Source organism: Pyxicephalus adspersus, chromosome 7 (genome assembly GCF_032062135.1).
Source record: "Pyxicephalus adspersus chromosome 7, UCB_Pads_2.0, whole genome shotgun sequence".
Taxonomy (NCBI): domain Eukaryota; kingdom Metazoa; phylum Chordata; class Amphibia; order Anura; family Pyxicephalidae; genus Pyxicephalus; species Pyxicephalus adspersus.
The window spans coordinates 53,704,571-53,716,019 of NC_092864.1; the positions used below are offsets into that span (position 1 = coordinate 53,704,571).

Sequence of the window (11,449 nt, forward strand, 5' to 3'; positions counted from 1 at the left end):
ATACAACACCGGTAAATAAATCATTCCTGAACTGTCAATTTGGATTTATCTTGGAGGCCTATGTATGATCGACACAGTATACCAACATCAAAGGACAAACAAAAGTATTGCATTTTGTAAATGCCAAGAAAGGGAATGTTAACATATCTCCGTCTCCCTCCGGCTGGACTCCCTGCTCGCCTTCTCTTACCTCCCCCTCACTAAGCATGCAGGATCAGCTCTCTTCCGGTTTACATTCACACAATAGCACACAGCTATAAATACTCATTAGTTTGGGCAGACAGGGTGGGTGTAAAATGTCCAAACTGTCCTCCTCTCCAGGGGATCTCCTGGGAAACTTAGGCAGGCACTTGTGAGAATGAGTGGACAGGACATCAGATTTCACCTTGGAGATAACTTCAGGCCAGTCTATTGTGCACATGAAGCAAATCATATTTCACATGCTGGGAGACCACAAAGGCTCTAGGGAGTCAACACTACTGACAGGATTAAATATTAAACCCATGAGACCCTTACACATATCATTTGTAGATAATATGTCCTTATGTGCAAAGTCAAAAAAGGTAATTTTGCTGCAAGTAAACTTGTAGTGAAAATAAAGACCAGTCTTCTATATCACAGCATGTATTTTAATTCATAATATGTATCTTTTTAACCTATTCATATGCTAGGAGATATATATCAAAAAATAGTGCCTAGGCACAGTTGGTTCAGTGTCCTAACACTTTCCCCTTTGCAGAGCTGGATCCCAGCTTCAAATCATGGCCAGCAATCTATTTGCAGGAGTTTGATGTTTTCCCTGTGTTTGTGTGGGTTTCCTCCTAGATCCTAGAAACATGAAGTTACATTATTTGGCTTACCCTCAAAAAGTTGGCCTTAGACTATGTTAATGACATATAAGACCATTGTAGGTACAATAGATTGTGAGTGCTTCTGACAGACAGCTAGTGACAGCTTCAGATTTTGTAAAGCGCTGCATAATTTGTCCACACTATAAAAATATAAACGTTATTTATTATTAATAAAAAAAAGGAGCAAGACCAGCAACAGAGGAAAATGACTGCTTTCCATGAATGTCGGATTCACTGCTTTATTTATGGAACCCATAGAGTTCTCCTAATGAATATGGAGAAAACCTAAATACTTAGCTGCATGACTAGAAGAGCTGCCTCTACGCAGACTTCGTAGGTTGAAAAAGAGTTAATAGGCGCACCTATACGTCACCAAATCCTAAGAAGGTGACAAACGTCATTCTGATCCTATAATCAGGAGCAGAAGATGTCAGTGCAAGGGATGCAGCTTGGAGTGAAAATAAAATTCTTTTACTTTGTGTATTCAATATTTATAGGCCCTTATTCTTATTTTTGCAACAGTTCTAGTACATTTCCCTGTGACACCTTTATTACATTTTTATAAAATGCTTTAGGTTCTAACCTTTACAGAGTGAATGCCGAGGGACCAACAATATTCACTAATCCTGTACAGCTGTTATAGAGACTGTCTGCCTGTGTCACCTACATAGACTGCCAGGACCGTATGTTGTGCACATTTAAGCGGTTACTATGAATAAAGAGGCAGCTGCAGACTCTTGACATATTAGACCTTTCCTTCCTTACCAAACAGAAGGAACAGTACCATGCTCCATCCAGTGAGTCTACAGGAAAAGCAAATTTCTATAGCACATTTGATTAGGGATACACAACACAAAATTGTTTTCTACAAGCATGATGTTTTCAAATAACTAATGAGAAAACTGCAATGAACCACAGCAAAATAGAAGCTTCGGTATAAACTAATGTAATGCTTTTTCTCTAAAACAACAATTGCATAGTGTGCAGAGGAGTATCCTTCCAGTACAAGGATGCTGGATTCTTTATTATAGACAGTAGGCATGGGTAGACTTTATGTTCTGAAACATGCCCATTTTTCAATGAAGAATGAAATTGGAATACAGGAGAAAAAACAGCACTGCATGCATGGATGGGTGTAAACTGCCCATGCCAGCATAGATCTGCCTCTGTGAATGGCATGGTCAGAGTTACATAGGGATCCTAAGTATCCTAAGAAGACATCATTACTAGATATATTTCGGAGAAAGATGGAGTAGAAGAAAAGGTAAGTGTTATATACAAGAAAGTACACATATAGGAATAGATCACCAGTTTATGTAAAATGTTTGTGGTCTGTTACAATGCATTTACACTTTATCCCAAATTCAGTGATGAAGAGAAATACAACACCCAATGTGTTAAGCTGCTAACATTTTCAAGTGACAGTATAGAGATGCTCAGTGGGTTCCCTGCTGTGCGAGCCTGTTGCCTTTGGGGAATAGAACAGCAAAACTAACATCTTAAATTAGCACTTAGCAAATGCGCTACATAACACCTCCTCACAAAAGACGCAACTGAATTTGGGAACTTACATACCAAGGTTAGAAAACTCTGAGCAAGACTGCTAAATCGACAACAGTTTAGTCAATACTGAAATGTAAAGCTTAAACTCAGCTTTATATTCATTAACACACAATTCTTGCAGTGTGCATTAGAAGCTGCAGCCTACCCTATTTCCTGGGCGTTTCACATTTAACAATTTCTTTCCCAACAGTTCCTGGTCCACCCATTTTATATATTGTATTTCTTCTCCTTTTATTATGGAGGATTAGCATCACGTGTAAGCATTTCCTGTCAGTTCCATATGAAACAGGATGCTGTGAATTTTTCATGAAGTCATGTACAGCACCATGTCAGGCCCTCCCACCAGCCATGTGTTTCCTCCTTTGCACAAAATTAATTTTGTGCAATTAAAGTAAATGGGGTCTAAAACATTGTACTTAATAAAAGCAGAAAGGTGTTATAAAAAAAAAAATCATCAGATATCATCAGCATGCTAATACCCACAGAAGGCAAAGTAGTAACAGAATAAACTTCAGAGTTCAGCCTACCTCATCAATACTTCACCCCAAACTTTTTTCTGTTAAACCTAGTAGTACAGCTTAATAATTTATGCCTTTTCTTTTTTGATAACCAGGTTCTTTCCTCACTCCTCCTAATGACATCAGTCTTCAGGTGCATGTAGAAAGCCGAAATATGACTGGCCTGACTAACCAATAAATGTTAAAAAATCCAAGTTTTAAAATATGTTTATCTTTATATATATAATGTGACAATATTTCAGATAATTAATAATTGTAATGTTTGGCCTGGTTGCTGGACAACCTATGTAGCAGTTTGAGTTTGGTAAACTGCATTATTTTCTGAAACCCAACATCAGCATATCATTAGGAGCTGGTCAGTTGGACAGTTTTTAGGAGCTCGCCAATTGGTTTCATGTATGGCCTGTAATCAGTCATTTGTAAAAAACTTAAAACATTCCTAAAAAATAATTGGTATTCATACTGGACAACAGTTGCCAACTTGTATGTTTATGTTCCCCCTTCCTGCAAATGTGATTGTACTCCTAAAATCTGTAGCAGGGATTTGCCTAATTGACTGTGATAAACAACAGGAAGAACTTTGGCAATTATATTTTCATTCCTACAGTGAGCAAATCATTCTCTCTATAGAGGAATGGAGTTCATGCACAATCCGGAAAGGGCTAAGGAGGAGGGGACAGATTAAGCAAAAGTTAATATGTTGCTGCAAAAGTTTATGCTATGTAGACTATATTGACATAAAAGGAGCACAAAAATATAAAAACAAGATGTTAAAGAATATCTGCTTATATATTACTTTAAATAAAATGCATCATTAATGAGTAAGTACACACAACCAGGCTCCCATGAGTATTAACAATTTCTAAAAAATCATGTTAATTTCATGGGTATGTAGAATGCAAATTCAGACCTTTAGCGAAGCTAAACTATGCCCGCTCCTGCATCGCACAGCGCAGTACCAAAGCCTCTGTACAGCAATCGTTGCTAAAACGGTTACCTAAAATGATCACATACAAAATTTCTAGCTACAATTACTGGGAATTTGCCTTTGCCCACTGAAATTACGAAAAAAAACTTGAATGTACATAAGTACAAAGTGCCCAAAGTGAACTTCCAAAACATTCAACAGTGAAATATTTTTACCCAGTCGCGGAACAATTAAAAAATATATAAAACTAACCTATACTCATTTCAGGCTCAGGTAAAAATGCTTTTTACCAGTGCATGTGTTAATTGTATTTTGTAAATGTAGAAATTGTATAAATGTAAAAAAAAAAACTGCTGTGCAGCAACTTGAGTGGTGCCAACCCATCTGTTGGCATAAAGAGAAGTTATGGGACGTGATAGTAGCGATATCAGGGTTCGCATCAATAATATGACCTCATGCTTAGTTCATCTATCTATGTGCATACCTGTACAAATCAAAAGCTCTCCCAGCAAGCTTCCGAATTGCAGCTCTACAATTCCCAACATCCCTGCAAAGTCAGGGGCGAACATAGGGAGATAAAAGTGTGCCACTGCTCGAGACCCTCCTCAACCAACAGGGGCCCCAATGTCAGTTCTGAACAGGGACCCACAGTAGTACCCAAGTATTATTACTTTCCAACATGCTGAATATACTAAAGAAAAATATGTTTTTACATACATGACTAACACCATGGTGATCCCACAAAATGTATCATCCCCCAGAAGAAGAGCTGTATTTTCTCCGCTGTAATTATACTGTGGTTATGTTATATGGCTATTTAAGGTACAGACAGCACATGGTGCAGTTCATGTACTACAAGTAGACAAAGTTTCAATATGAATGTTGCAGTTGCACATTTAAATGCCAACATCTGTAAATTAAAAATTATTTTAATTTTGTATTTAAAAGTTATGGCATAATCAATTACTGCAACATTTTTTACTATCTGGATAAGTATTTTTTTTTCAAACTGAGCATTAAGACAGCATTAGACTTATCAACAAACAGTTAAAGCTACGTACACACGTCAGATTTTTATCGCCCGATAATCCGCATCGGCCAATTATCGGGCGAAAATCTGCCGTGTGTACAGTCGGTGTCGTCCATCGTCCGGACGACCGACTTGCCGGATCCACGGACGACAGCCGATCGTAATGAAAGTGAAGGGGAGAGCGCGCAGCAGGGTGCCGCTCCGTCGCTCTCCCCCTCCCCTCTCCATAGAGCATGAAGGGTGCTGTATGTACAGCACCGTTCATGCATCGTGCACTCCCTTGTCGTTGGAAAAGATCGTGAAAGATCCTTTCCAACGACAAAAATTGGCAGTGTGTACGCAGCTTAAGTTAGTTCAGAAGTCACAAGAGGATGGAGGATCTAAGAGGGCAGGGAGATAGGCCCTAATCCTCTCATCAAAAGAGAAAGCAGAGCACATCCACCCATTCAGTCCCAGGGTCCAAAAAACTGCCTGTATGAGAGACTATGAAAATACTAGCAGAATAACTCGTCTTATGTGACCAAACCAACAACAGGTAACACTCTAAAACACATATAATTATTGTACAACGCTCGATAATATGTTGGAGCTATATAAATCTTGTTTAATATTATTATAATACCTGACACAGTACAAAATGATAATGCAAGAAAGCAAGATCTGTACGGAACCATAAAACTAGTTTTTCACCAATTGTTTGGAAACAGTAAATTACACAGCCTAGAGGTAGCCAGAAGAAAGGAAATGCCAGAATAATGAGTGAATTACATTGTAAACTAGGGAGGTGATTGAAAATTTATCCCAGATAAGAGGCTGTAGCTGTGGGGCACTGCTGGGGATTTAGAATGGTGAAAGATAAGCACATCTGTCTGAAAAAGCACCCCAAACAGTCACATAGTTCTGCCTTTATAGTAGGTATAGTATTTTATCCACTATTAGATTAGACCAGCCTATGATAATGTTCACGGACAACAGTCAACTGTATACTGAAGCTCTTATGTGCCAGAAAATCATTTAAGAAACATGTCAGAAAATAGTTGTATAATCTGATTTTTAAATGGCACTTATCAGAGAAAGAACACATATTTGGTAAGCATACATATTGAGATATGTTGTTATTTTGAGGAACAATAGAAAATGAATTGACACAGGTCAATGCAAATCATCAGACATGATAACAGTACTGTCACAGCAATGTCCATATCAACGCTTTCTATTTATTTTTTGCATTTAAAGAAGAACACCCTTCTCTTTGTATGGAAATGCAACCTTCCAAGATGGTTATCGGTGAACCCTTCCCCAATGACCTTATCCACTGAACCCTACCCCTTTGATGTATGCTTTATGTAACCGTCAACGCCAGCCAGTAGATCCACCACCTACCATGCTCATCTTCTGCTCCAGGGCAAACCAAATACTTAGACTCAGCGGGGCTGATAGCATGTTTTGCTCAACCTTTGGATAAAAGAAAGCCACCACAAGCAGGGCTTTGCAGCAGCAGACATGGAAACTAAAGTTGAAGATACTGAAATAACCCTGAGCACACTTTTACATATTTGTAGCAAACTTTTGAATACAAGGGCTTTTGGTTCCTATATGTTGCAATACATGTTCAAGACTGCCAACTGCATTTTAGTGATCCCTCTCTGGTCAGTTTTCATTTTACTGCGCATAATGTTAAATCTCTATCAGCATATAGCATACTTTATTCATAATATTGAGTCAATTTGAGGCAGTCAAACATGGCTGGAGAAAAAGCAAGGGCCAGGTCTGGTCAATAACCTGTACTATGCAACAAAAATAGGAAGATGTCCAAATAGCTTACTTATAAGAAGTGCTAAAGGTATGGGATCACCTGTTAACACAAAAGATAACTTTATCTTTTGTGTTGGATGGTGTCACAACCCTTACAGATACTCAAAAAGGCTGATGGTGTCATCTAAACTAAATGACACAAATTACTTATTGCTAAAGGAAGCTCTAGCAACCTATGGAGGAAACTTAGATTCCATAGAACACTCATTTAGAAACACACTTCTTCAAACAAGAGCCAAGAGACATATTTCAACAAATGATCTGACATTGTAACTACTTTCCTGAGGGCTTGTTTCTACTACTCAAGTTGTTATGCGATTCATTCCATGGATATTGCAGGCATTGGATTAGCTATTGTTTTTCAATAATGGCTCTACTCAACGTATTGCTGCTCTATAAAAACACAATGCAAGTCAAGCATGGCATTTCACATGAATGCAATGTACATCCACACATGAGTGGCAACCAGACCCATGCTTTAACAAAAATAGTTTCATGGAAAGACCTATCAGTCTTTCTGTTAAAAAAATGCTTTAAATGAAAAAAAAAAGGTCACTGTTCATGTATATAGTATCAGATCAACTAATGTGGATGGACTTGAATATGAGTTTTTGTTATGAGACGACACGCCCAACTACAGCCTTCAGGTTGCCAACAATCTGCCAAATTTTACCAAGCAAAAATCAAAAGTAACCAACAAATAAAATAAGCAAAAGGACAATGTTAAAGAGTTCTGAAAACATATTCTGTGCTTCATGGAATAAAGCTACCACCATCTTTGGGATTTCCGCAGCGAGATCCCCTTTTAGGAGTACCTTAGCTTTACAACATCTGGAATCTTACTAAAACCTCAAACAGGGAAAGGAAGACACCTTACACAAATGTTATTATAGCAGGTGGAACGAACAGAGAAATCCAGTGTGGACGGGCTCCACAAGAATTGCGAAAGGTCTGAGGTTTACAACAATCCATTGGCCTATCCAGAGCAGAGAAATTACTTTTTCGTGCGCTTCCCCTTTCACATTAGCTCAGTGGACTGTAGTATTTTTAAAATTGCATGAAACATTTTCTGTAGATGAAAGGCAATCTACTACAGCCTGCGGACTATAATTATTGCAGTGAAGCATATGTGTCCTCCAGCTGCTCTGTTTGGAACAAGCTGCTGTCAAATATATGATCATAATAACAGCAAAGAAAGACTTTTATACACACACACACAAACAAAAAGAATACACGCTTACAGTGCAACAAAGCTATCATGTCTTTATTGTCCAAATAGGAAATAGGGAGACTATAATAATTCACCCTGACGGTGAAGAAAAAAATATAGTATACAGTGTACTCCCACAGGTGCTTCAGCTTACATGTCACCCTTTAAGACGTGGCAAAAAAAAAAGACTATTTACCAAGACAGAAGCAGCACAGCAGAAGTGTTCTTCTCAATGCCGTGTACTCGTACAGGTGTAATACAGCACCTTAGCCAGACATTCATTCCTTGCAGCACCAGGTGACAATATACAACCTGCAACCATCTGAAAATCTATTTTGCAATGCAGGAGTTAATTATTCGGTGTTCACATGTCTACTTATCGTACAGTCTTCCAGCAGCTGGGACAATGAACCAGGATTTGCCCTTATGAAAACCTCCTGAGAGCCCTTCAGTGTAGAGCCAGGGCCTTGTACACACATTACCATGGATACCTTAGCGGCTGTCCTGACATCCGCTTGTTTTCTGTATTTTCCAGTTGTGTGAGTTGGGTTTACACAAACAGAGCTGCTGAAAGCTGTGTGAAAAAAAAAGAAGAAAGAAAAAGAAATAGTTGGCGTGTAAAAAGCCACTAACCTAAACCTGGCCTACCAAACATGCACCTTATGCTGCAGCCTGTAACCGTCAGGTCATCATTATCGCCTTGGAATAAAACCAGTAAGTCCAGGTGCAGCATTAAACATATATCCACAGGAACCTCCATGTTTAACGTGTCCTGCGGGTTTGGGAAATTAGTGCTGTAAAAAGGAGGCAATTATTTTCAGGCAGCTCCACAGCAGCAGAACTCCCTAGCTTTATGGCTAGGATGAACAACTTTTACAACCAATTAATGACACGCTTGTAAAAGATAAAACAGATTACCGTAAAATTACAAGAACTGGTAATGTTAAACAATATGATATACTATAGTCACCCCCCATCCCCCCAGGGACCAGAAATTAAATTGAAAGCTGTAGCTAAGTAACTTGACACAGTTGAGCGAGAGTGTCTCAGCTAGCAGACATGTTCTACAGCACACAGCCATACAATACGTCTATAGCACCCCTGAAATAACACAAAGTGCAAAACACAGGGGAACCAACTGCAACCAGATTAATCCTGACAGTGCCTGGAGAATGCAATTAATGCAAACACTTGCTCCTGTGCTAGGAGGATGGAATTTAATGTAAGGAAAAAGCATAAAGAGTAAACATTTACTGAGAACAGCTAATTTTAGCAGCTTACAGGAAAGGTCATTAGCATGTCCTGGTATCAGATGACTGCCTACAAATGGGCTATGAATATTTATCATAAAATATCAGGATGTGGGCAGATGCATTCACTTTCTGGAAACACAAAGATAATAAGTCTTTCAGCACTGGACACATGTACCATCTGATTATATACACATTGTAACATAATGTTTTCCTGTGGTCACCCTATACTGGCTGGGTTGTATTCCCTTTAGTTTTTAGCTCCAAGGTGTCAACATATGGGAGGAATCAGTAAAACATTCCAATGTTGTGAGTATGCCGGATCTTGACAAATGTTTTAGAAGCTTTTGTATGAAATGTGTGCTAATATGAACATTTCTTCTTACCTACGGCAATCAATTGGACTCCTTTCCAACATGAAAATTATTTTGTTGCGCACATTTCATGTGCAAATGCCTAAGGGTCACCATCTGACAATTGTTAATGGCAAATTAAATAGATCTCCAAGTAATAACAGATGTCACTTAGATTTTAAAGCAGCCATTTTCAACCAGGGTTCCACGGAACCATAATGTACCTTCAGAGGAACCATAATGTACCTTCAGAGGAACCATAATGTACCTTCAGAGGTTGCCAGAGGCTCCTTAAGCTGTGGTTGAACAACGCTGCACATAAATATTTCCAGTTGCATGACCCCAAAGACATTTGTGGCTGTCTGTGATTCTGCATTTTCCCTCAGACCACCAACATAAGGGGTATTCTTTTACTGGCCCCCAATTCATTTCAGCAAGCGTTCCCACGGACCTGAATATCCTAATGTTTCCTCTCGGGTAAAAAGGTTGAGCAAGGCTGCTATAAAAGGGACATAAAGAATAGGTAAATGCTTTCACAAATTATGTCCCTCCACATTTCACAGATTTCTTGTAAACCTGTATATCGTGCACAGAACAGCTGGGAGTTTATCTGGGACCCCTAACAATCCGCTGTCTCTGAACACCTTAAGGGCTGGCCCAGGAACACCATAATTCATACAAACCATATATATTGATTTTAAGAAGTTTTTAACACCAGGGGGTCGATAACCAATAAAAATAAATAAATAATAAAATAATAAAAGAGTGGTGCAACAGATAGCATGGTTTTAACCGGGGGTCATCCAATCACCAAATAGCATGATTCCTCATTCCCAACAAAAGGGAACACCCCTTTAAATAAACCACAATGCTATAACTTAGACATTTCATGTTAGAAGTCTTTTGCCATACACTGATTTTAATTAGATTTTAACACCAGGGCTTGATCAAGTGGTGCACCAATAGAAGCATGGCTCAGAATAATAGGGTAACCCCATTTTATAAGTGCATAGACAAAAAAAGTGTAACATCCTCTTTAAATAAAACACAATGATCTCATGTAGTCTTCCTACCATTTGTGTCCTTTTGCTATAGACCAATTTTAAAACCAGGACTTAATCACCAAAGAGGTGCAGAAACAGCAGCATGGCTCAGCAAAGGGGTCACCTTACCGGACAAATGGGATCTCACTGCCAAAAAAGTGGAACACCACTTTAAATAAACCACAATGATCTCATGTATAGTTTTCCTACTATTAGTAGCCCTTTTCCATCCACTAAACATTATGTCCTGGGCTGACTGCAGCACACTGACACTGCAGAGCTCACAACCATCCAGCACTGTAACACCCCTGAAAGGGGCAATTAAGGAGCTTCCATGAGGTACACGGGAACATGATAATCTTGTGTTCCAGAATCATTTCCAGAAAGGCAGACATGCACACCAATGCATGCACAGCCCAGTCACCAGCAACACTAAAGAAATACAAAGTAACTTAGAGCCCCTGCAGGGTGGCAGCAATGTCCTGGAAGTCCACAATTGTGATAGAGGTCATGAAGGAATAGCGCTCACCTCTGTGTATGACCATGCTCCGGGATCCAGTCACCCCAAATCACCGCAGCCCCATCCTTCTCTCTGTACAGCAAGCTCAATGCTCCGTCCTGGCAGCTATCAGAGGAGGAGGAGAGGGGAGGGCCTGCTGCGGGGGCGGGGCTTGTGCGGGAGATGGGCGGGGCCTCTCATCCTTATTAACTCCTGCACAGCAGATCATAATCTGTTGGCTCTGGAATGAATCCTGCAGGATCAGGGTCAAGTTACAGTACTTCAGATCAGTGTTGATAACCAGAGCAGACAGGATTGCAATACGCTGCCTGATAAAAGGAAGCAGTGTAAGCGGAGGAGCAATACAACACATGTAAAGACAATCCTTA

The 11,449-nt window shown here is 39.4% G+C and overlaps 1 protein-coding gene across 1 annotated transcript in view; it reads right to left on the bottom strand.

Annotated features, from left to right (window-relative positions):
- Positions 1-11,215, bottom strand: part of SH3BP4 (SH3 domain binding protein 4) — a 28,038-nt gene extending 16,823 nt beyond the window's left edge. The window contains exon 1 of the mRNA XM_072418486.1: positions 11,091-11,215. The gene's annotated coding sequence lies outside the window, so the exon portion shown is untranslated. The remainder of the gene's footprint in view (positions 1-11,090) is intronic.
- Positions 11,216-11,449: the final 234 nt, after the last annotated feature.